General features: G+C 37.1%; 1 protein-coding gene across 2 annotated transcripts in view; it reads left to right on the forward strand.

Moving 5' to 3' along the window:
• The window catches only part of SYN2 (synapsin II), a 154,516-nt gene that overhangs the window by 72,230 nt on the left and 57,494 nt on the right, over nt 1–24,792 (forward strand). The gene's annotated exons all lie outside the window — the stretch shown is intronic.

Consider the following 24,792-nt stretch of genomic DNA (forward strand, 5'->3'; position numbering starts at 1 on the left):
AAGTATGGTATAATATCCCTTATAGATGAGATGGGGTTGAATTGAAGGTGTTATTGGGACAGAATCTCTGTGGAGATATATTAAATCCTTTAGGATATTGGCAACATCACTGTGAAGACAATCAACAGTAATGTCTAAGTGCCTGGGGGATACAGAGATAAGTCAGACACAGTCTGTAATCTAGCTTAGAAACTAATTGTTATAGTTAAATCCTACAGGGCAGAATGTGATCTGAGTTATCAAATGAATGATGCAGGTGATAGGAGATAAAGGAAAAATGAAAACTGTTTATTATTGGATGATCAGGGAAAACTTTCTGGAGGAAGACATGAGATTTTATTTTAACATTGAAGGATAGGGCAGAATTTGGGTACCTGAAAATGGTGCAGTAAGGGACTTTTTTAAAAATTAAAGTATAGTCATTTTACAATGTTGTGTCAATTTCTGGTATACAGCTTAATAGTTCAGTCATACATATATACTTGTATTCACTTTCATATTCTTTTTCCTTATAGGTTACTACAAGATATTGAATAGAGTTCCCTGTGCTATACAGTATAAACTTGTTGTTTATCAATTTTATATATGGTAGTTAGTATCTGCAAATCTCGAACTCCCAATTTATCAGGAAGGGACTTTCTGACCAAGCAGAGCAATGGTTTTGTTTTAGAAATACTACCTGTAACCAAATTCCCAGACATAGTTCCAGGTATGAATATGAATCTACAGTGTGTGAGATACAGTTATAAGTGCTTTATATTAATTCAGTGAATCCTCACAACAATCTTCTGAGATAGATGCTATAATTATCCTCATTTTACAGATGAGGAAACTGAGGAGCAGAGAAGTGAAGTGAATTCCCCAAAGTCTACAGTTAGTAAGTAACAAAACAGGGATTAAAACTCAAGAGTCTGTCTTTTAAGAATGAGAGTGAACCATCTAGCAGAGCTTTGTTTAAAGAACTTTAGGAATAAAGAAAGCAAAAAGTTCCCAAAAGTAAAGTCTGAGATGTAAGAAAAGTAGGTGAGCATAAAAATGGATGAATTTTTCTCTGTAAGTCTAAATGAACATTGTCTGTATAAAATAATAGCAATGTATAATTATGCAATTTAAAAAGACAATTAAAATCCCAGACAACAATAGCATGTGAGTCTAAAGGGGGACAATGACAATTAAAGTCAAGTATCCTAAGGTCCTGTTTCTCTGTAGCATTGCATCACTTGGGAGCTTAGAAATGCAGTAGGCATGGCTCACCTCGCACTTACTGAATTGGAATCTGCATTTTAACACACTTCCCTGGTCATTTCGTGTGTAAAGATTGAAAAGAACTCTTCCAACATCCTTGAATTGTTAGGCTGGAGATTATGATATCAATTAACTTCAAATGTAAGTAAAGTCAACAATGTAATTTCAAGAATATCCAGTGAAAGAAAAGAATTAGCATGAATGTAATTTCCAAATCAGTACAAACTCAGAAAATCAGACTCAGAAAATTACAAATTAAAAAACAAGGAGACAGGAAAAGAGAAAAAAGATGTAGAGTGCAAATAAAAAACACAGTTGTGTTGAAGCATAACAGTAATCCCAATAAATATGAGTGACCAACATTTATCAGTTAAAAGAGAGAGATTATCAAATAGGATTTAAAAATAATTCAACTACATGTTTTTACAAGAAATACCCAAAATACAAGGTCATGACAGTGAAAATGTCAAAAAGGTATACCAGGGAAACACTAAACACTAGCAATAATATCTAAAAAAAAACCGTTTAGAAAGAAAAAAAAGAATTTAGTGTATACATATTAATATCAGACAAAACATATTTTAAGGCAAAAAGGCTCAGCTAAGAAGATTTAATAATTCTAAAATGGCCTCAGAATATATAAAACAAAATTGATAGAACCACAGGGAGAAATTTACAATAAATATATTTGCTAGGAGATTTTAATATGTCTTTCTGAATTACTTGAAAAATCAAGCATCAAAAAAGCAGTAAAGATATAGAACACTTGAACAAGAATAGCATAATTAAGATGCATAATCTATTAAGCATATATACAGATTCTGCACAGAACAATTAGAGAAGATACAGTTGACCCTGGAACAACACGGGCTTGAGCTACGCAGTTTCACTCATACATGGATTTTTTTTCAGTAACTACTTACTGCAGTCCTATATGATCTGTGGTCAGTTGAATTCTCAGATGTGGAACCTTGGATTTGGAGGGCTGACTGTGTTATATGCAGATTTCCCACTGAGCTGGAGATGGGAGGGCTGGTACCCCTAACCCCCACGTTGTTCCAGGATCAACTGTACCTCCTTCTTAAGCATATATAAAAAATTTTTCGAAACAAAACAAAATTTAACACAGCTAAGAAGGAAATGATTGATTGGTGATATAGATAATGTGTAATAAAGATAAGATGAGCTCTAAAAGATTTTCCTTTTAAGTCTTTTCTTGATTTTGAGCATTGCTAGCACTAAGTGAGCACAGTACATGCAATCACTGTTTCTGAAGCCTTGATCTTCCCTGTGAAACTCATCTATATTTTAAATGTGCAGACCCTGCCGTGACTTGAGGGAACTGCTTGTGTCTTTGACAACATAATTGAATTGTATGAGCAATCTGATTTCATCTGTTCATCAAGCTGAAATTAGGAGAATGCCAGCTCATGCAGCAGCTGCAGCGTTAGACAAGGGCTTTGCATCCAGTCACTGGAAGGAAAGGAATAAAGATGTTGGAATTCTGGGGCAGAACCCTCCCTTGAGCATTCTGAACTCCTAAACCTTGACCTCTTTGCATATGCAAAAGCCTGGTAAAGTCATTTTTGGCCTTTCCAATATACTCCACCTCCATACAGCTGGAAGTAACCCCCACCTCCTCTGAGTCACTACAATCTTTTATCTATGCACAAGTTTTGCACGAAATAGTCATCTAACAAATGTTTGAATGAGAAAAGAAAAGGGAAAGAGGGAAAAAGAAGATCCATGCTTTCCAGAGTGTTTTGTCCTCAGTAGCCCCAGGAAAGGAAAGAAAACCTGACTTATCAGAAAACAGCCTTGCTCTAGGGCTAATCTGGTGCTTTATAAAGAAGGAAAGAAAGCATCAGAAGCTTCCAATGAAGCAATCCATAATATTCCCAAAGACCTTTAGCTGCAGAATTCACGTAGCCTCACTTGAAAATTGTCTCTTAAGATTTCTGGAGAACATGTGGACTCTTACAGTACAGAGAAACTTTTTGAGCCTGACTTGAAGGGAGGCTGTGTGTTATTCCAGACCTACCTTGCCACCTTAGCAGATACTGTAAACTCATACAATTCCTGTGATAGTGGTCTGTTTTATTAGTTCTCTGTTGCTGCATAACAATATCGACTTTTTAGCTCTCAGTTCTGTAGGTCATTTGTCTGACAGGGTAGCTGGGCTCTCTGCTTAGGGTATCTTAGGGTATCAAGGTATCTGCTGAGCTGAGTTCTCATCCAGAGAAATCTGCTTCCAGTCTCATTCTGTTGTTGGCAGAACTCAGTTCCTTGCGGTTATAAGACTGAGATTCCTGTTTCCTTGCTAGCTGTCAGCCAGGGGCCACTCTCAGCTCTAGAATCTGCTTCCATTCCTTAACCTGTGACTTTCTCAGCCCACCAAAGGCACAGCAAATCTTGTGCTTCAAATCTCTGACTTCTTGTACTGCCACCAGCTGGAGAAAACTGCTTTTGAAGGGCTTGTGTTAGGCCTACCTGACTACACGCTCTATGCTAAAGTCAGCTGTGCCATATTATAACCTATTCATGGGAGTAAAGCCCACCATATGCAACAATCCTGGGATTAAGAAGGGAAAACTGGGGCCATCTTAGCATTCTGCCTACTGCATTTGTATATATGTTTTACATCATTTACTAGGTCCTAAGAGCCTAGGCACATAATAACACTTAGTAAATACTGATGTTTACATCATCACTGACTAAAAATTAATGTTAGAAGTTATATGTAAGATTTACAATCTTATTCATGTTTAAATTCCTAGTATCTGATATAGAATATGATTTATACTATAGTTTTAACAAATATAACAATGAAAGAATTAATAATTATGTAATTCAAGGCTGTGAACACTGCTGAATGTTGTGTAATGTGATATATTTTTAAAATCATGTATAGTTCAGTTTGTAATTTCTTTGTAGTTAAATAAAATGATAGAGTACAAATACAGTTTCCTAGTTATTTTTTAATTGCTGCTTTAAAAGCAAAATTTTGCAAATTGCTTTTTCACACAAATATCTTCTTTATTTTTTCCTGGTATAAAGAGATGAGCACAGGAATAGGAAATGAAAGTTAGAGTTAGATCCTGACTCTGCCACTAACTAGCTAGAAGGGTGTGTGTGTATGTTATGTGTTTGTGTGTGTTTTAGGGTAAGGACAAGTTGGATTAGGTAATCTTTTATATTCCAATGCCCAATGCTCCTATTATATATACTATTTATCTATTCAAACAGACTATTTCACATAACTCTGTTCCTTCTACATTTTGATTCCAGATACCCAACAGAAGTATTCCAACTAGAGGAAGAAATCCGTGAGGCTAGGTGTCAGAGGGATTAACCATTTCCTCCTGGCATCCAAATTGATGCCAACAGTAGGTTCCAAGACAAGTTTATCTTTGTAATTGAAAGTCTCTGACCGTGGGACTATCTAATCTTAATGTTTTCCTTCCGGCCTAAGTAGCTTTTTAACCTGTAGTTTTGAGTGATGGGTATTGTTGCAATTTAATGACATTTTCTCAGCCCTTATTGATTATCTGTTCAAAAAATAGATTAGTGAATACTTATTCCATCAGAGAGCTTGTCTGTGTGATGATGTCATGTAATCGGACTGGGTAATGTGATTTTCCACTAATTTAGTTTTCCAGAGATCATTCCCATGTGAGATGACATATGTGGGGGCTTCTGGAATATGGTACTATATTTTAAAGAATACTGTGTAAGGAGGAACAACATGATTTATTCATCATCTCTGACTTTTCGGTGCAGAATGGGTTTTAACCCAACATTTCCTAAAATCATTTAACTTATAGGAGCCCTGCCACTGAACACCCTATACGTTTCATAGAACACAGTTTGGGAAAGGCTGATTTTTTATCATCTAAGAAATAAGATCAACTCTTAGGATCATTATAGACTATTTATTAGAAGTAGCTTTAGACATCCTCTGGTTCAACTGTCATGCTACAGCTGGAGAATCTGAGACTCTGGAGGACTGAAGAGACTTGCCTGAGATAGTGAGTTGGTGGCAAACTTGGATGAAAATGATCCAGATGTCTCCTCCCTCACTTCTGTGCTCTTCTTACTATGATGCAGCTCTTGAATAAACTTTTTTTGCTAAAGATGACTATGCTGTGAACATTGACTGGGCTTCAGTTTGGGCATAGAAGTGGGAAGAGGGCTTTGACTTAAAGAATATACTGGGTTTTTAAAAAAAGGATGTCACAAACCAGCTCTTTCCAACTCCAGTTTCATTCTTCTTATATGCAGAGTCCCAGTTGTAAGTAAAGTCTTATCTTCCCCTCTCCCTTCAGGAGTAAAAATCTGTTACTAAGTTGTCAGACTCTAGCCACCCTCTTTTCTAGGGTCTGCTCTGTAGAAATGCATGTTACAAGTGGGGACTTGCATCCTCCATATATTTGTGGTTGGGTTTTTTTTAAGGTTTTTTTGGTTTGTTTGGTTGGTTTTTTAGATATAATCCATTTAGGAGCCAATTTTTGCAGAGCTTTTCCTGACCATCTACTTTAAAGAGAAAGGGGGAGGAAACAGATAGAAAGTTTGGGGTGCAGGGATTATATGGAGAAAACTCAAATATCTATTCCTAACATTGGGCTATTCAATTTTTAAAAAGCCATAAAGACTCAATGAGGTTTGCAGGTTGCTCTTGCTTGTAGCCTGTGTTTCCATCCTTAAATACTTGTTTCTTTACATGTGGAAGATTTTTTATTCTTGCATTCTTTTATCAGAAAGTGCCATTATCAGAAATTAAGGAATTATTTTATAGGATTGGAATAGAGTGGACTCAGGAACACGACTGGGACATGGAGAAGGGTAAGACAGGAAACAGAGACTCAAGACACAGCTGCCGAAGGCACAGTACTGAAAAGTACCTGGGTTTTGAAGTCAACACACTTCCTGGTTTTGAGCTATGCCATCTTGGACAAGGTATTTAATCTCTCTAGGCTAGTTATCTTATCTCTAAAATGAAGATATTACTGCCTATCTTCAGGATTATGAAGACTACATAAATCAAAGTACAAGTGTTTATTATATTATTATGTTATGTTTTATTATGTTCATCAAACAAATTAAGAGTTTGCCTTTGGGAAATGAGATTGAATTTTTTACTTTCTCCTTTTTCTTTGAAATTTTTTTGATGACTATGTGGTATCAGAAAACCACTAAAGATATTTTTGCTTTAATGTGAAAAAGAAATATATGAAGTGCCTGACATCTAAATGCTCTGTTCTCTTTTCATCTCTCCTTTCCTTCTTTCCCTACTGCCAAACTTCTTTTTTGGGGTGGGCAGGGGGAAATAATTAGGTATGTATGTATGTATGTATGTATGTATTTATTTATTTATCTTTTAATGTAGGTGCTGGGGATTGAACCCAGGACCTTGTGCATGCTAGGCATGCACTCTACCACTGAGCTATACCCTCCCCCTCAAACTTCTTGATTTTTTTTCTGTGCTACCACCTCTTTTCTCTGAAAGGAAAAGAGTCAGACCCAACTGTACAGACAACTCGTCTCCTGGGTTTGAGGTAGATATAGGAGGACAGGAGGGAACTCTGCCTACCTGGACTTTCTGTAAGCAGCAATAGAGTATATCGATTAAGGACTCAAGCTTGGGAGAAATTAAGATGTGAATTTGTATCCTGGCTCCTATCATTTACTAGCTGAGTAAGCTAAGACATATTATTTGATGAAACTTTTGTTTTTTTCCTTTTTAAAATGTCACTAATTATAACACTTACCTAGTAGAATTGTGATCTGTGTATACTCAGCATACTGTCTGGTACATTATGATGCTCAATAAATGTTCGTTGTCATTGTTGTTATCATCGTCCCATCCAGATCCCCTTCAGGTCCTGGACAAGCCTCAATGAACTTTTAAAGAACTGGCAATTCCTGGGGGAGGGTATAGCTCAAGTGGTAGAGCGTGTGCTTAGCATACACGAGGTCCTGTGTTCAGTCTCCAGTACCTCCATCAAGAAACTAAATAAATAAACCTAATGGCCTCCCCCCTGCAAAAAAAAAAAAAAAAAAAGAAAAGAAAAAGAAAGAAAGAAAGAAAGAAAGAAAGAAAGAAAGAAAGAAAGAAAGAAAGAAAGAAAGAAAGAAAGAAAGAAAGAAAGAAAGAAATTAAAAGAAAAAAAAGGAACTGGCAATTCCTAAGTAGTCCTATAAAATAGAGAAAGTGGTCTTCATCTTTTAGCAGATCTTCCTTTTTAGATCGTCCTTTTCTTTATCTTAAATGGGACTTCTGACTAAAAAGTTTTGAATTTACTTTTGCTGGCAATATATTGCCCACTCTACCAGCCTACCAAGTGATCCTAGTTAGTGGGCTTTTTAAAAAAATTTTTTTTTGTGGGGAGAGGTAGATAGGTTTACTTATTTATTCATTTTTAGAGGAGGTACTGGGATTGAACCCAGTATGCATACACTCTGCCACTTGAGCTATATCCTCCCCCAGTGGACTTTTTTTTTTTTTTTTTTTAAAGCAAGAGAAATCTGGAACTCTTTAGCCATCACTTCAATGCATTGAGCCATTCATCTCTGGGGATATTGACTACTGTTTCATGTTGAAGAATTAGAGAATCCTTGACATTCACAATGTTGTGCAATCATTACCACTATCTAATTCCAGAACATTTTCACCACCCTAAAAGGAAACTGTGTACCCATTAGGCATTTGCTTTCCATTTCCCCATTTTCTAACCCTGACAACCACTAATCTGTTTTCTGTTTCTATGGATTTGCTTATTCTGGATATTTAGTATAAATGAAACCTCCAGTGTGATCTTTTGTGTCTGACTTCTTTCACTTGGCATGTTTTCAAGATTCATTCATGTTGTAGTGTCAGTATTTCATTCTTTTTTACGGATGAATAATATTCCATTGTATGGATATACCATATTTTGTTTATTCATTTATTGGCTTGTGAACATTTGGGCTGTTTCCATCTTTTTCCTATTGTAAATGGTGTTGCTATGAACATTCATGTAAAAGATTTGTTTGAATACCTGTTTTCAATTCTTTGGGTGTATACCAAGGAGTGGAATTAGTGAGTCATATGTTTAACTTTGTGAGGAACTGCCAAACTGTCTTCCAAAGTGGCAGCACAATTTTACATTCCCACCAGCAACATATGAGAGTTTTCATTTCTCCGTAAGCTTTCCAATACTTTTTATTGTCCATCCTTTTTGTTACAGTCATCCTAGTGGGTGTGAGAAGATACCTCATTGTGGTTTTGATTTGCATTCCCCTGATGACTAATGATGTTGAGCATCTTTTCATTGCCTGTTGGCCATTTATATGTGTTCTTTGGAGAAATGTCTATTCAAGTCCTCCTCCCATTTAAAAAATTGGGTTGTCTTTTGGTTGTTGTGCATTAATAGTTCTTTATATAATCTGGTACTAGACCTTTATCAGATACATGATTTGCAAATATTCTCTCTCATTCTGTGGGTTGTCTTTCCACTTCCTTGATGGTGTCCTTTGATACACAAAATTCCTCGTGAAGTCCAATTTATTTTTTCTTTGGTTGCTTATACTTTTGGTACATATCTTTTTAAAAATTGCCTAATCCAAGGTCGTGAAGATTTATCCCTCTATTTTCTTTAAACATTTTTATAGTTTTACATCTTACACTTAGGCTATGATCCATTTTGAGTTAATTTTGTATCCAGTGTGAGGTAAGGGCCCAACTTTGCTCTTGTACATGTAGATTTCCAGTATCTCAGCACCATTTATTGAAAAGGCCATTCTTTCCCCATTGACTAGTCTTGGCACCATTGTCTGAAATCAATTAGGCATCGATATTTGGGTTTCTTTCTGGACTCTCCATTTCATTCCATTGATTTATATGTCTGTCCTTCTGTCAATACCACATTGTCTTGATTACTGTGGCTTTGTAGTAAGTTGAAGTGTGAGTTTTCCAATTTCATTCTTCTTTTTCAATATTATTTTAACTATTTGTGGCTTCTTGAATTCCATATGAATATTTGGATCAGCTTTTCCATTTCTGTAAAAGGCCATTAGGTTTTCAGTAGGGATTGCAATGAATCTGTAAAGCGCTTTGGAGAGTGTTGCCATCTTATTATTATGTCTTTCCATTTATTTAGGCCATCTTTAATTTCTTTTAGCAATGTTTTATAGTTTTAGACATATAAGACTTATGCTTCCTTCATTAAATTTATTCCTAAGTATTTTATTTTTCTTGATGCCTTTATAAATGGAATTTTATTAGTTTCCTTTTCAGATAATTCATTGCTAATGTATAGAAATGCAGCTGATTTTGCATGTTGATCTTATATTCCTCAACTTTGCTGAATTCATTTATTAGCCCTAATTTTTTGTGGATTCTTTAGAGTTTCTTAGATATAAGGTCATATCATCTGTGAATTACTCCCCTCTTGGCTTTTTAAAAAATATTACCCATTGCATTAAACTGTTTCACTGGGAGTATACGTTATCCCAGTGTGAGAAACAGTCTGACATATTTCTTTGGTTTTCACAAAAGAAATTTGCAACATGCTTTTACATCTAATTTTGTTCTTTTGATAACAGAGTGACTAATAATATCTTGTTTTACAGATAAGGATGCTGAGGCTCTCAGCAAGTTTAATGATTTATTGACGGTTCACACAACTTTAATTAGAGCTGAGGTCTTCTCTATAGAAGTCCAGCACTCCTTTAATTGAACTCTAATTCCTTCATATTTTACCTTTAGTTAGTAGAACTTTGGGGATACAATAGTTTTCTTATGAATTTGAGAAGCCTTTATTATGACTTTAAGAATTCTGTGGTTAGGGTCGTTATGCTATAAAATAAAAAAATGAAACCAACATACGTTTACAAAAAAAACCACTCACATAAGAATGTTCATAGCGTCTTTATTCATAATAGCTCCAGACTGGAAAGATCACTGGAGTCCATTAAAGACGACTAGACAAACTCCTATATTTATATACTGGAATACTACTCAGCAACAAAAAGGAACAATTTATTGATGCAGCGAGCAACACAAATAATCTTTAAAAGATTATGCTGAGTGGAAAGAAGACTTACTATGATTTCATTTATATAAAGTTCTATGAGAAACAAAACTAATCTATTATGGAAAAAATCATATCACTGATAGCCTCCAGGAGTGTTGGGGTGGGGATTGACAGAAAGGAGTATGAGGAGGATTTTAAGGGTGATAGTAATGTTCTATATGCTTATTGGGGTTTGGGATACAGAGGGGTGTGCTCTTATAAAAACTCAGCAAATGCACTGAATACTTGGACATTTCATTGTAGGTAAATTTTATATCAAAAGAAAAGAAATATCAAACTTAGTTATTAATGTGCATGCTAAAGTGTTTAGGAGGAAGTGTACAGGTGTTTGCAATTTACTTTGATCAAAAAAATAAGATGGATTAATGGATAGATAGAGATATTTAAAGATTATAGACAGATGGATATGTCATAAAGCAAGTACAGTATAATGTTCATGGTAGAATCTAGGTGGTAGGTTCTCTGTAAAATTCAACTCTCAGTTTTGCTGTATGTTTGAAATTCTTCATAATAAAATGTTTAGGGAGGGAAGGAAGCCAAATGTAGAAATCTACTAGTTCCTTTTTGAGCACCCTCTTCTACACACCTTCTTTTCAGCTTTATGAGTTGGGCATAATGAGATAAAGGCAAGGTGTTAGGAATTCACTGGCCAGCCTCCAAGCTACATGACAGCTGTCTACTAACCCTAACTCCTGTGTTAACCTGTGACTCCTTCTATGTTGTTGCCCAGAGTCTCTCCTCTACATATGCCCTCAAGAAACCTGCCTTTTGGCCCCCAATTTTATCCCTAATTGCTGGATTTTTTTCTGTTGGAAAACTATCTTACTGCCCTGAAAAGATCTCACTTTACCAAAGAATCATCTAATTTCCATCTGAACGGTCATTTTTGCATAGAGAAGAGTTGATTGGGAGACAGAAGACTTTTGTTCTGGAGTAGACTCAGTCAGATAAATGTCTTGGGCAAGGTCAAACAGCTGATAAATGGTAGAGCCAGAGTTTGGACCCAGTTGTGCCTGATTCCAGTTTATCACGTCGCTGCTCTTTAGGACCTAAAGGAATATCTGGTGGAGTTTCAGAAGGCAAGGGCATATTTCACTCTTTAAATCCTGCTGTATGAACAGCTGCCTACTTTAGAACCTAGTGCTGGAAGTAAAGTCAGCTCTTGAGGGAAGAAAGCCCATAGGCAGTTCTCAGTGGCAGCACAGGAACAGTTTTAACTTTCATGTCCTTAGATTGTTTTTCTCCTCCACCTACAAACAAAAAGCACTCCAAGAAGATCAGCTGTGAAAAACATGAATTTTTGTGCCGTATGTCAGATGAAACCTTCCAGAGATCAGGAATCCCCAGTTTTAGAGACCTCCTTAATCCTTTATTCATTCTGCATTTTTAATAACCTGGTCCAAGGTCCTCTTAAACAACCAGTTCCTGGGAAAAGATGTGTAAAGCACCTGGAATTCCAATTTATGTAAGAACTTAAATCCTGACGGCTTCAGACTTGAGGGTTTTTGATGTTTGCCTCCCTAATTTTACATTAGGGTGAGAGATAATGTTTTGAGAGTATTATTTTGCTCCCCCAAATACCACTCTTTTTCCCCTGGCACTTAATACAGTAAATAGTACTTAGTAGGCATTCCATGAACTTATGATGAACTGGGTAATTGTTGGCTTCCTCAGAGGAGGGCCTGGACTTGCTCATCTCTGTATGCCCATTTCCTAATACAGGATCTACTAGCATAAGATAGATATTCACTAATTTTTTTAAGAATTAATTGAATTGAGATTGTTTCTTCACTTGGAGGGGAGTGCCTGTCCTTTTAACTACAGATTTCTGAGACAAGAGTGTCAGGGCCCTGAATGAGTTTTTGAATCAGAATCAGGGTTGACGATAGCCTAGAAAGCCTAGACTGAGCTTATGAGCTGATTCGTGGAGCTAAACGTCAGCTCTTTTTGGAGAGGATGCTTATGTGAATCAAAGACTAGCAATAATGAGCCCATAGTCCAGGTCTTCCTGCACTCCTGGGAAAAGGAAATGAATAACTCCTCCTTAGTCAGATTTCTGGGTTTGAAACGAGGGATTTTTTGTGAGGATGCTGTGTTTCTGATTGCCAGGATGAAAAGAGGCTCATGGTAAGAGAAGGACCAGGGGAAGAGGGGAAGAGAATGAGGACATGATGGGAGAGGAAAAAGGGAAAGGGTATCTGGGAATGCGGAGGGAGAGAAAGATGACTTGAAAGAATAGTGGCTGTGTCCTCACCGTGGTTTTGTGATTGGTCAGTGATCTGGTGGCAAAGGAATGTTTACTAGAGAGCCGTTTCCTCTGAGTGGCCAGGATATCCACTACCTTGGGTTTGACTTTAGTAGTTACTATCCTTCCAACCCTTTTCTAGTCTTGTGGGACCTTGGGATCCAGAGTGACCTTTCCAGTTTTTGTGGAGAAAGAAGGGAGGAGGCATTAAGTAACTGCTATCCTCCACAGTAAAGATTCTCAGAGAAATTCCCTCTGGTTGATTACAAATATTACTGTAAACACCAGAGTCTAGGGCATTCTTGATTGGAGTTTAACTTCAGGGGGACACAAAAATCATTGCAGTTTCAGTGTCACCCAAGAATTTTCTATAGAGTAAGTATATTGCGTGGAAGTTACATAAAATCAGTGCAGTTAGTTACAACCACATGCCCTTTTCCCCATCTTCATGGATGACTCACTTAAAATGTACCATCACTGTGATTTCTCCTTGCTCACAAAGCTTCCAAATACAACATCACTGCACCCAGGTTTTAGTCCTGGAGAAAACTACAAAGCAGCTTCTCTCAGTAATGACTACTGAGTCATTCAGCATACATTTTTTGAGTGACAACTTTGCTAGGTGCTTTGGATTCAATGTTGAGAAAGACAGATTTAGTCCCTAAATGATATCTTACCAAGGTATAGTCTTCAGGAAAAGGAGTATCCTATTTTGTTTAAATCTGATCTCAAAATCTACAAAGAAATGCTGGAAATTACTAAAGATACACTGCTCTGGACTTTGTACCATTCAGTGCCGGCTCATACAAGAGCTCATCGTTCATTGTTTATAAAGGCCCTGGGAGACAGAGAACTAAGTGTATCCCAGCCCAGCCTCCCAAATAACATCAGGAACTGGAATCAGCAGCACTCCGGATCGCATAAGAGGGCAATGCCAGAATCTGTTATATAACCTGCTAAAAATTCTGCCTTGTGGTGCAGTTAGAGTTGTCAAGCTTCTAAGTCGTCTCCCATGTATCTATGTCTTCTACCTTTTGCCCTTCTGAAAAAGGATATAACTTCCTGCTCAGAAGTCAGTGTCATCTTCCTCAGAGGCAGACGTCAGCCTGGCTGGACTGAGTTGGAAAATAGGGATTCCCAGATCTTCCTCTCATGGCCCTCTATGCCACATTCTACTTACTCTTAATGCTGGGTTCCTACTACTGGAGGGTGTTAGATGATATGGCGGTTTCAGAGATGACTATGACAAGGGTATTGCATTCAAAGAACTTAGTCCAGTTAAAGAGATGGGACATATCCAGGAAAAGCTAAATAAATAGCAAGAGTAGCAATGTCAGACGAGTGAAGTTTATGCAGTAAGAGGTAACATGAAATAATGGAGAGAGCAGTGACCTTACAGTTAGAAGACCCTGGTTCAAAGGCTCAGTTTTATATGCATGAGCAATTGAGCCTTTTGGGCCTTAGCTTACTCATTTATACAGTAGAATGATCTTCACCCTGCCTAAATCTCAAGGTTGTAGTAAGGGTCAAGTGAGATATTATGTAATAAACTCTGGAAAACACAAGCACAGGTGGGAAGTGACCCTAAATTTTACAGTAGATGAAACAGGCATAGAGATGAAAACCCTTGCTGAAAGTCTCACATGCTTGCTATGAAACAGCCCTCCATTCTTTAAGCACAAAATGAAATGACTGTTCCCATTTTTCTCCCTCCTTCATAGACTGTCCTCTGTAAGACCTTTAAGTAGCTTGTATGCTGTTAGACCCATATAAAGTGTGTTTTGGTAGAATGTGAGGATGCTAGGGGCCCATATTTTATCCTAAAGATACTGGTTAAAGGAATATACTGTCACCTTATTCACTGGGCTTGGCAAAATTTTGGCACAGCACTGTCCAAAAGAAATAAAATGCAAATTGCAAATGTAAGTCTTACATGAAATTTTAAATTTTCTAATAGCCACAGTAAAAAAAAAAAATAAGTAAAAGGAAACAGGTGAAATAAATAATATATTTTATTTAACACAATAAGACCAAAATATTCTCATTTCAACATGTGATCAATATAAAACAAATTATTAAAGAGAGATTTACATTTTTTTCATATTAAATCTTTGAAACTGGATGTGTATTTTGCCTCGCAGCCCATCTAGATTTTCCCTGGCCACATTGCAGGTGTTCAGTAGCCAGATGGGGCTGCTGGCTGCTCTGCTGGACAATGCAGCCTTCCATAGCCCCTCTTTCTCCACCATTCAGTTCTGGCGTTCTCATTTTCATTCCTGTCCTCACTATTTCCTTCTAATGGATCTGTGTATTTTCCCCTTCCTCGATCCCTCAAGAAGCAAGCTTCTTTTCTAAGTGCCAGGTATCCTTCTTTGTTCAGGTACGAAAATATCTCCTCTTCTAGCTATTTTATGAAATCTGCTAGTGTTCCTTGAACTGCCATTCCTTCTCTGTGAACAACACTCATCTCTTTTTAACTGAGCTCCCATCTCATTTCACTTGTGTGTCTGTCTCTTCCAAATTTTGTACTCCTTGAGGGAAAAGACTATGTTGTATTCGTTTCTATAATCCCAGCAACCTAGCATAGTCTCTGGCCTGTAGCAGGAATTTGATAAATTTTAAATAATTGAACAAATAAATAAACTTTTCCTGGATACCCCACCAGCTCTTTCTTCCCCTCAACAGTGATTTTTCTCTCTAGCAATGGTTTTTGTTACAGAGCTATATGCTGTGGCACCTGCAGGCAACACTTGTTATTTGTGGTTTTCATTATTTGCAGGAAAACAGATTTTAAATTTTAGACCATATTTCAGTTCTTTCCAAAAGCTCTTCCTTTAAGTTTCAGGTTGCTCTGATTTTACCTGTTGGGAAAGCTTTTGCCATCCATTAGACTTGGCTGTTTAACTGCCTACTTCTGGATTCCTGGTGTTGCCCCCAGGTTCATTTTCTCTCCTTCTCACCTTCAAACCTGCCTTTGCGCTCTCTGCCTGCACCTTCCCTTCACTATGAGTTTCTTAGGCAGTCTCAGCCCCCAGTGACCCTAAGGTGGGAACACCCTAACAGCAACTTATCATGAAACCACAAATTCCTAGGCCACTGAAGTCAGAAAGGGTCTTAGAGATTCAAATCCAGGGGTCTTTATATAGTTTAAGTAATTTTTTTTCAAACAAAAGTTTAGGCGGGACCTTATATATATGAATGGTGGAAATGGAGCTGCTTTGGTTGAAATGGGATTAGGGGTTCCCAGAGATAGTCTGGGGCTCCACAGAACATGATTTGAAAACCACGAGTCTAGCTCAGCTCTCTCGCAGTGCACATGGGGAAACAGAGACCCAAAGAAGTGAAACAACTTGCCTAATCCACACAGCAAGCTAGTGACAGGATCTGGACTAGAACCCAGGTTTCCTTTCCAGGTCAGTGCTCCTTCAACCACAGCTTACTGTTTAGAGCCTCATTTCACAAGGAGAGAAAAAAGTAACAAAGAGTCTTTTATTTTATTCTCTTTGGTGAAACCTGACAGGGTCCAGCTCTTCTTCCCCACTAGTAAATCAGGTTTGCCCCCCTCTTGTTATTGTTTTTCTCTGGAACTCAGGCTGGAGCTTGCCTTAGTCTTTGTTCTGTTCCCAGTTTTTGTAGTGCCAAGGAGGATAGGGGAGAGAGCGGATTCAGGCAGGTCATGGTGGCACAGATGTTTCCTGTCCCTTGGCTAGTCTGGCTGTGTCTTTCAGAGGCAGCTGAATGCCATGGCCAGGTGTGTCTTTCAGGGCCTTCCAAGCCCTTGGAGGTGGTAGGTGTTTATAACCGCAATTTCCTGATTAGCTTCTGTTTTTCACAGGCCTCTAGCCACTACCTGGGGGAATACATCTAAGCCTCTACTCTGGGAGCCATCAATCATTCTGCAGTCTGGCCATAATCTACCTCTATTCTTATTTCCCAGTGTCCCTTTCATGCATCCTACGTTTTCTCCCAGAGTACTCTGTTTTCTCCCCTTCCTCCTCATCTTCACCTATTAAAATATTACTCATCTTTCCAGATCAAGCTTAAATGCCACCTTCTTCAAGAACCCTTTCTCAACTTCCAACCTTATGCAAACTCTCCTTGTAGTATTCTAACATTTTAGCCTAATTTCTCATTATTCCCTGACTTATATTTTATGTGCCTCAACTTTGCAACATGTTGTTTCTCACTTCTGTACCTTTGCTAATGCTGTCTGTTTGCCCAGAATTCCCTGCCTTAATTTTTACTTTGCTTTTGCCTAACTAAATAAGTCCTGTTTAAATTTAGGATGCTCTCAGACATCACTTCTTCCGGGATGGCTTCCCTGATCCCTCCAAGCTGAATCAGGCTACTCACATAATAGCATATACCTATCTCTGTCTTTGTACTTACATAGTATGTCAGTACATTTTCTATTTGTACCTGACTCCCATACTAGGCAGTGTTCCAAGGGAGATATCTATACCTTACATTTTCTATTTCTGGCAACTATCAGTGTCTCACTAACAATAGGTGCTTAATAAATATTTGTGGAATAGATGAATAAATAATTTTTATACTATTATAATGATTTGAGTTATAGGCTCCTTTTTTGAGTAGCTATTTCTCTATCACTAGACTGTATATTCTGTGATGGTAAGGAAAGGGATTGAATCTTACTCATCTTTTTGTCCCTCATTGGGCCTCATTCATAATAAGTATATCAGTTAGGTTTCTCCAGAGCAGAACCAATAGGAGATATATAAATATGTAGATTTATTTTAACGAATTGGTTCATTTGATTGTGGGGGCTGGTAAGGCAAGGCAAGAGTTGACATTGCAGACTTGAGTTTGAAATCTATAGGGCAGGCCAGTAGGCTGGAAAGTTGGGCAGGATTTTTATGTTAGCCTTGAGGCAGAATTCCTTCTTCTCTGGGAAACTTCAGTTTTTGCTTTTAAGGCCTTTAACTGATGGGTGAGGCCCCCATACGTTATCAAGTACAATCTCCTTTCCTTAAAGTCAACTGACTGTGGATATTAATCACATCTACTAAATATCTTCATAGCAACATTTAAACTAGTGTTTGACCAAACAGCAGGGCACTGTAGCCTAGCCGAATTGACACATAAAAATTTAATCATCACAGTAAATGGCCAATAAATGTCTACTGAAGTATGCTTTTGAGCTTCTTATTTGAAGCTCGGAAAAAGAGAACAATCTTCTGTTTCCAGCAGTAATTTGAACTCAGTAACCTGAAAATCTTCCACCACTAAACTCCTGACAGCTCTGAATAAAAAAATAACAACATTGTAGTACATAACTGAACTTGAAAGAAAGTAAGGTACTCTCCAGAGACTGAAAATGAAGACAGACCGAGTAGTAAGTCCATAAGATGATGTCATAATGTCATATCAGGCCTCTTGGGATACCTGTCTTGGTAACTTTGGGACATGGATTTAAATACATACACAGGAACAGAAGATGAAGACTTGAGTCTTCACAAGGCAGGCATTAAAGCTGAAACCCAAAAGTGAGACTGGAACCTTCAGTAACATGGGAGTTAGAAAAAAAATCTTCTCATTACTGCATGAACACAAGAAAGTTGTCTTTCTCAGTGTAGTCTCTGGAGAGAAAAAATGTCTCTCTCCGAGAACTCAAAATGATAGGTCTATCTTGAATTGGAGTTTAGATTTCTACTACCTATGTGGTCTGAGATCCTGCAGTTTGATTAATTAACATAAAGAGTATACACAGCCAGTGATATACTGGGGTGCCTAGCAGAAGAAACCACAAACCCTCTTAAGATGATAGAATATCTAAAACTATAAAATGATTTTTTAATCTATAAAATTAATATACTTAAATATTAAGGACAAATAAAGAATTAAAAACATGAGGATAGAACCATATACCATAAGTAATATAAGGCAGATATGACAAATAGAATTTTCAGAAATTAAAGTAGTCATTGAAATTAAAAGATATACAGACTGTTCAAACAGGAGATTAGACAGTGCTGAGGAGAAAGCTGGTGAATGGAATCTAAGGCAGAAATTACCCATATGCCTCTCTCCAAGAGACAAAGAGAAGAAAAATATGAAAGCAAAGTTAAGAGACATGGAGGATAGAATGAGAAGATCCAATACGTGTTTGATGATAGTTCCAGAAGGAGAGAATAGAGAGAATGGAAAAGAGACATTATTCAAAGGTAATGGTTGAAGTTTTTGCAAAATTTATGAAAGCCTCTGCTACGAAGCACACTGAATTTGAAAGGATAAGTTAAAGCCACTTTTAGACTATTGTAATGAAACAGCATAGCAACAAAGACCAAAAAACAAACAAACAAAAAATCTTGAGAGCATCCAAAGATAAAAGAGCTATCCTACAAGAAATCACAATTAAACTGACAACAGTGGCAAAATAAAGGAATAATGCCCTCAAAAGCTGAAAGAAAAAAAAAAAAAAACAACCCACCTAATCTAGAATTTTCCTCCTAGTCAAACCTTCATTGAGGAATGAGAGTAAAACAGAGACAATTTTAGACAAAGACATCAAATTTACATCTCAGATATCATTTCTGAAAGGACTGCTAAAAATGGATATTCTTCAGGAAGCAGAAAATTGAATCCAAAAAGAAGTAGTGGCATGAAAAAAAGCAATAGGGACTAGAGAAGTTGGTAAACATGTGAGTAACTCTAAAACAAACAAACAAAACCAGAAAAAACCTGACTGTTCAGAACAATAAAAATAATGACTAACTCAGGGAGTATAAAAACAAGGTGAAATTAAGATATTGGGCAAAACTATGTGCAGGGGAGTAAAGAGAAAAGAGGAATGATCAGTGTTAAAACATACTAAAACTTGGGAGGACAGTAGAGCTGCTGATTGAATTTATACCTAATGAGTAAAGTGGGCATGATTTTTTAAAGTAAAGGGTAACCACACAAAAGATAGGAATAAATGTGTAATTACCAGACAAAGGAAAAAGATTTGCACAAAGGAACCCATGCAAGAAAGCTCAACTTGGCATAATCTGTAATAACATTCAGAATAACCTAACTGTGCATCATTGGGAGAAAAGATAAATACATTGTGATATAGTCAAACAGTGAAAATAAATGAGCCAGGGTTTTATGTATTACCATGAATACATGTCAAAATTAAAACATTGACTGGAAAAAGGCAGCCTGGAGGCAGATTTAGAATAGCACCACTTATATAAAGCCCCAAACAAGCAAAAGAGTCTGTATGTAGTTTATGTATATATACACAACGTTGTAAAACTATGGAAATATATTTATGGAAATAATACACGTTAATTCGGAATAGCTATCTCTGGAGAGGAGAGGTGGGGGGATGGGACTGGGGAAGAATGTGCAAGAAATTTCAACTGTGTAGTTAATGTTGCATTTCTTTTTTTAAAAATCTGAAGAAAATATAGAAAAATATTAAGATTTGACAATCTAGGTGGTGGATAAACAAGTATTACATCATTCTCTAAATATTTCTTTATGCTTGAAATTTTTCTTCATTTAGACAAATGAGGAACTTAAATTTAGAGAAATGTGTATAGTTGCTGAGGACTCTAATTAGTTAAGTTTATTGTTTTGCACAGTAAGGCACGACATAAGGTGATGGCAGGAATTTAGACGGATACTACTGCATCTGATTAAAATTCATAACTTTAAAGAAGTAAACAGACTTGTATTTCTCCAAGGTCATGTTTTCCCTAAGTGGAGGTTGCCTAGAGAAAGTACACTGAGTAAAATCTCTGATTTGTCCAGTTTCCAGTATTGCTGCTTTACTCAGGTTTGATCTGACCAATCCAGAAGAATTTCATTAAGTTCTAGTCCTCATGCCCTCATGACACAAATGGAGCGTTTTCAAAGAGGAGCCTTTGGGCTGAAACTGTTCAAGAGAATAGGGGCAGTGTAGCTTGAAGAAGTGAAGTCTCAGGGGGACCTGCTCACTGTCCTCGACAGTGCAGACATTTACAAGGAAGGAGCAGACTGGCTTTATATCGGCAAAGCCAAAACCAAACAACAAGCTACAAGACAGCAAATTTTGGCCCGGTTTAAAAATCAGTTGTCTGAAAAGGAAAAAGAAAATTAAAACCCTGAAAAATAGTAATTTTTCTGGTGACTCCTTGTTATGAACACTGTAGTACAGATTCTTGCATTGAGTGGGAGATGGGATTTGATGACCTAGTTTTAAGTTTCCTACACATGAGTGATAAAGACAGACTGTTATGTCTTTAAGCCATTCAAGTGAACATAGACACATATCAGAATGGCTGGCACAAAGAGGGAAGCTACTTTTAGCCTCAGGATTTCAGCTTTATCTTAGAAGAATCCCCAAAATACAAAATTGAGAACCTGGGAAATAAACAACATTCAAGTAGAAATTTCTCTTCAAGAGAGTACTTGTCAAAGTCTCTGTTTCATCCTTCCCAAGATTCCAAATTATTAGTTTCACATTCAGATGAATTCCTAAGCTACACAAAATTTCTCCCATTCACCCTATAGTCAGAATTTATCACTCCTTTCTCTGTACTATAACCCGAACAGAAAATCATGTATGTAGAGTGTCTGGGATGTCTGTTCTAAATTAACAATGTCTTTGAAGTTTAAGTTCTCTAACTCTAAAAGAGCACAAGAATTTTTTATTTTTTATTCTGGTAAAATACACATAATGTAAAATTTACCATCTTAACCATTTTTAATGTACAGTTCAATAGTGTTTAGTATATTCACATTGTTATGTAATCAATCTCCAGAACTCTTTTCATCTTGCGAAACTGAATCTCTCTACCCATCAAACAACAAATCCCTATTGAGCACAAGGAAATGTAGATGTTTTATCATGTAAGATGTGATAAAAGAAATAAAGAAATTTTAAAAGTATATATGTCTTAACTAAAAAGAAACTGAAAACTTTAATTTCAAGAGTTGAGGAGTTGTTTAGAAACCTGGTGAAAGCCGCTATGAAAATAAAAGAATTAATATTTATAATGGTTGATTATTAGTGAGGGAAGTACCAAATTGTATCTAAAGGTGTTAGTTGTCTGTACTGTCTTGTGTGAGCATCCATTTTTAAAGCTGTATTTTTACTACAAAAATCATACTTCCTAGGAAGCCATTTAAAAATTGTCGTAGAAATTGTGATGTTCAATTGTTTTCATTACAAAATTTTATTTTAAAATTAAAATAGAAAGCATGCATAAGGTGAATATTTTAGAAAATTATTAGTAAATAGAGTTTTTTTTAATGAATTCTCTTTAAAATTTATTTTGAGTAATTCCATATTTGAGAAGTAGTGTGACGTGACTTATAAGATCTGCTATGGAGTCAGTTTGCATGGTCTCAAATCCTGAATCCACCACTCAGTAGTTGTATGACCTTGAACAAGTTAGTCTCTCTGTGCCTTAGTTACCTTATCTGTGAGATTAGGAGATAATGCTAGCTGGCTTGTATGGTTGATGTGAGGATTAAATGAATAAGATGTGTAAAGTCAGCACAGTAACTAGTGCTTACTACGTACTTAATAAATATTAGCTATTAACAGTTTTACTGTAATTGATATAATTCTGGTAGTTGGACTCTGGGATAAATAATCTTCTATGCCTCTGTTAATGCTAGTATATTTTTATTCTTTGCATCCAAGCTGGATAAGGTCTATAGTCCCTACTCCTACCCTCCAACCAGTGCTTTGCGTATGGCTGGAAAAATAGTAGGTACCTAATCTGATGAATCTTTGTTGAGTAAGTAAATTGTTAGAATATTTTTAAAGATTTATAGAATATATTTCACTATAACAACACTGGATAATAGACTCCTTTTCAAAAGAATGTATCCAAACACTAAGCGTAAAATTCACAGGGTTTTCAGGCAAATCAGTTAGGGTTGTTTTTTAAAACTACTCTTTAGTCTTGTTGAATGTGAGGATCGTGTATCCTCAGTGGCTCATTAGAGATGGTTGAGAGGATGGATAGATTCATTGTGGAGAAGGGAGCCAGAACAGTACCATATGTCTCTGTACTTCCATACCAAGGCACGAGCTTCTATCCAGATCCACCCTGAACTGAAGTTAGTGTAACAAAAAGAGCTCTATTGAGAAGAGATCAGTGTTCCCACCTTGTGACCTTGGGCCACTTTTCTCCTTTAAGCTTCAATTTTTTCACCTATAAAAATGAGAGGATAGCATCTGAGATTCATTTCTCCATTCCGAACACGTATGGCTCCATGTTGCTAAACTCGGGTGCATCTGGGAGCCTGTGGCATATCTCTCCCAGGACAGTGCCAGTTCTCCCAGCCTGCCAAAATTCAGTTGTTAGTGCCTATTCTGGTGAATGATATCTCCCCTTGAATTGTTGCCAGATGGAAAATTGTAGGACGGAATGTGCCACCTGGGTTTGGATTTAGAAATCCAAAGTGTTGTTGCCTTGAGGTACAAAGATAAGTCTGCCCAGCCGTGGTGGTAAGTAGGCTGATAATACCAGCCATGGCAGTTTGCACTTGACTGGGAAAAGAGGGTCACATCTCTGCTTATGAGAACGGAATGAGGGGAGAACTCTTTTCTTATTTCCTTCTAGCAGTTTGCTGTTAGAACCGTGTCCTGGTGATACAGTTTCACAAACAGAATCAATGTATCAGTAAAATGAAAAAAAATTTCCTATGCTTCTGTAATGCTCAGCTGTTTATATTCTTTATCATAACTTGATCTCACAAACACTCTGAATGGAAATTAAGTCCTCAGTTTCCACATCTTATAATATCATTTATGGAACTCTGTCTGTTGAATTCCACTATTCTTCAATTTTTGGAAGATTGCTTTTCTTGGTCTAAGGAGGCAATGTGGTAGAATGTACCTGCCTCTGACTCGGTGTTTGACTTTGAGCTAATCAGTGTCTCCTCTCTTTGAGCCTCTGTTTCCTCATAAATAAAAGGCCTCTAAACAAAAATTTCCCTTTCAGAAAGCTGAGGAAATACTGTGTTATTAATGTTTCATACGAGAGTAAAACCTCTAAGCACTTCAGTATCTGGTATGTTGATTTATACCTAAAGAAGAACATGAAGACGGAGGGTGGTCTCATCGCACATTGTAGTAGGTGACCGTATTCCTGTCCACGTTTATAAATGCCTGGTCGGCATTTGAACAATGAATCCATTTTGTTGAAATGCTCTCCATTTTGAAGGACTCACACAGGCACACTGTTTAACCCAGTGGTTTTTATGTAAAGAGGGGAGAAAGGGATCTAAGACGTGTGAAAGGGTGCTGTGCTAGATACTTTACATACTCATTAATTCTTTCAACAAATATTATTGGGTACCTGACATGTTCTAGGCATTGTCACACAGCTCCGCATGGGATTGATAAAGCAGTTACCACAACAGCAAGGTCTCTGCTCTCATAGAACTTACGTTTTGGTTTGGGGAGATGAATAATAAACACACAGTCAAGGAAATTTTAAAATAAAGATAATATCTATGAAGATTATATAGAGAGTGATTGGGAAGGGAGGGGACTACCTTAACTCAGAGAGTCAGAAAAAACCATCACTGAGGAAGTAATGTGTGAGCTGAGACTTGAATCATGAGAAGATACAGGACATGCAAAGATCTGGGGGAAGGTTGTATACAACGGCAAGTGCAGTAGCCCAGAAGAGATGGTGAGTTTAGCGTTTTGGATAAGTACATTAAAGGCAGGGTCATTTAAATCTAACAAACCTTAGAAGTAGGTGTTATCCTTATCTTACAGACGAAAATTCAAAGAAGTAGAGAGCCCAAGTTCAGGTAGTAAACTGATGACCTGAGATTTAAACCCAGGTGAGTCTGGGTCTAAAATCTAAGCTCTTTCCACTGGGCCATGCTTCTCAGCAGTTGATTAACATGAAAAGTTTTTGAGTTGGCTTGAATAACTCGTTTCCGTGTAACATGGTGGGGAAAGTTCGTTCTCTTTCTCCCTTTTGATTCAGGGAGTGAATAACCCACCTGAAAGGTGTAAATGGCTATTTGTTTTTGGCATTTAAGGAAGATATACTATTCTGTATTCTTTAAATACTGTTTTCTATTACTATTGTGGTTCTTCATTCAAGTCCCAGGTGAGTGGGTGTCCTCTGCCGGGCATCAGGCAATAGGTCTTTATTAACAGTGTTGTTACAGGGTGAACGTTTGTGTGTCCCCATTTCACCTCCCCACCAATTCATTCGCTGAAACTCTTACGCCCAAAGTGATGGTATTTAGAGGTGGGGT

Source organism: Camelus ferus, chromosome 17 (genome assembly GCF_009834535.1).
Source record: "Camelus ferus isolate YT-003-E chromosome 17, BCGSAC_Cfer_1.0, whole genome shotgun sequence".
Taxonomy (NCBI): Eukaryota; Metazoa; Chordata; class Mammalia; order Artiodactyla; family Camelidae; genus Camelus; species Camelus ferus.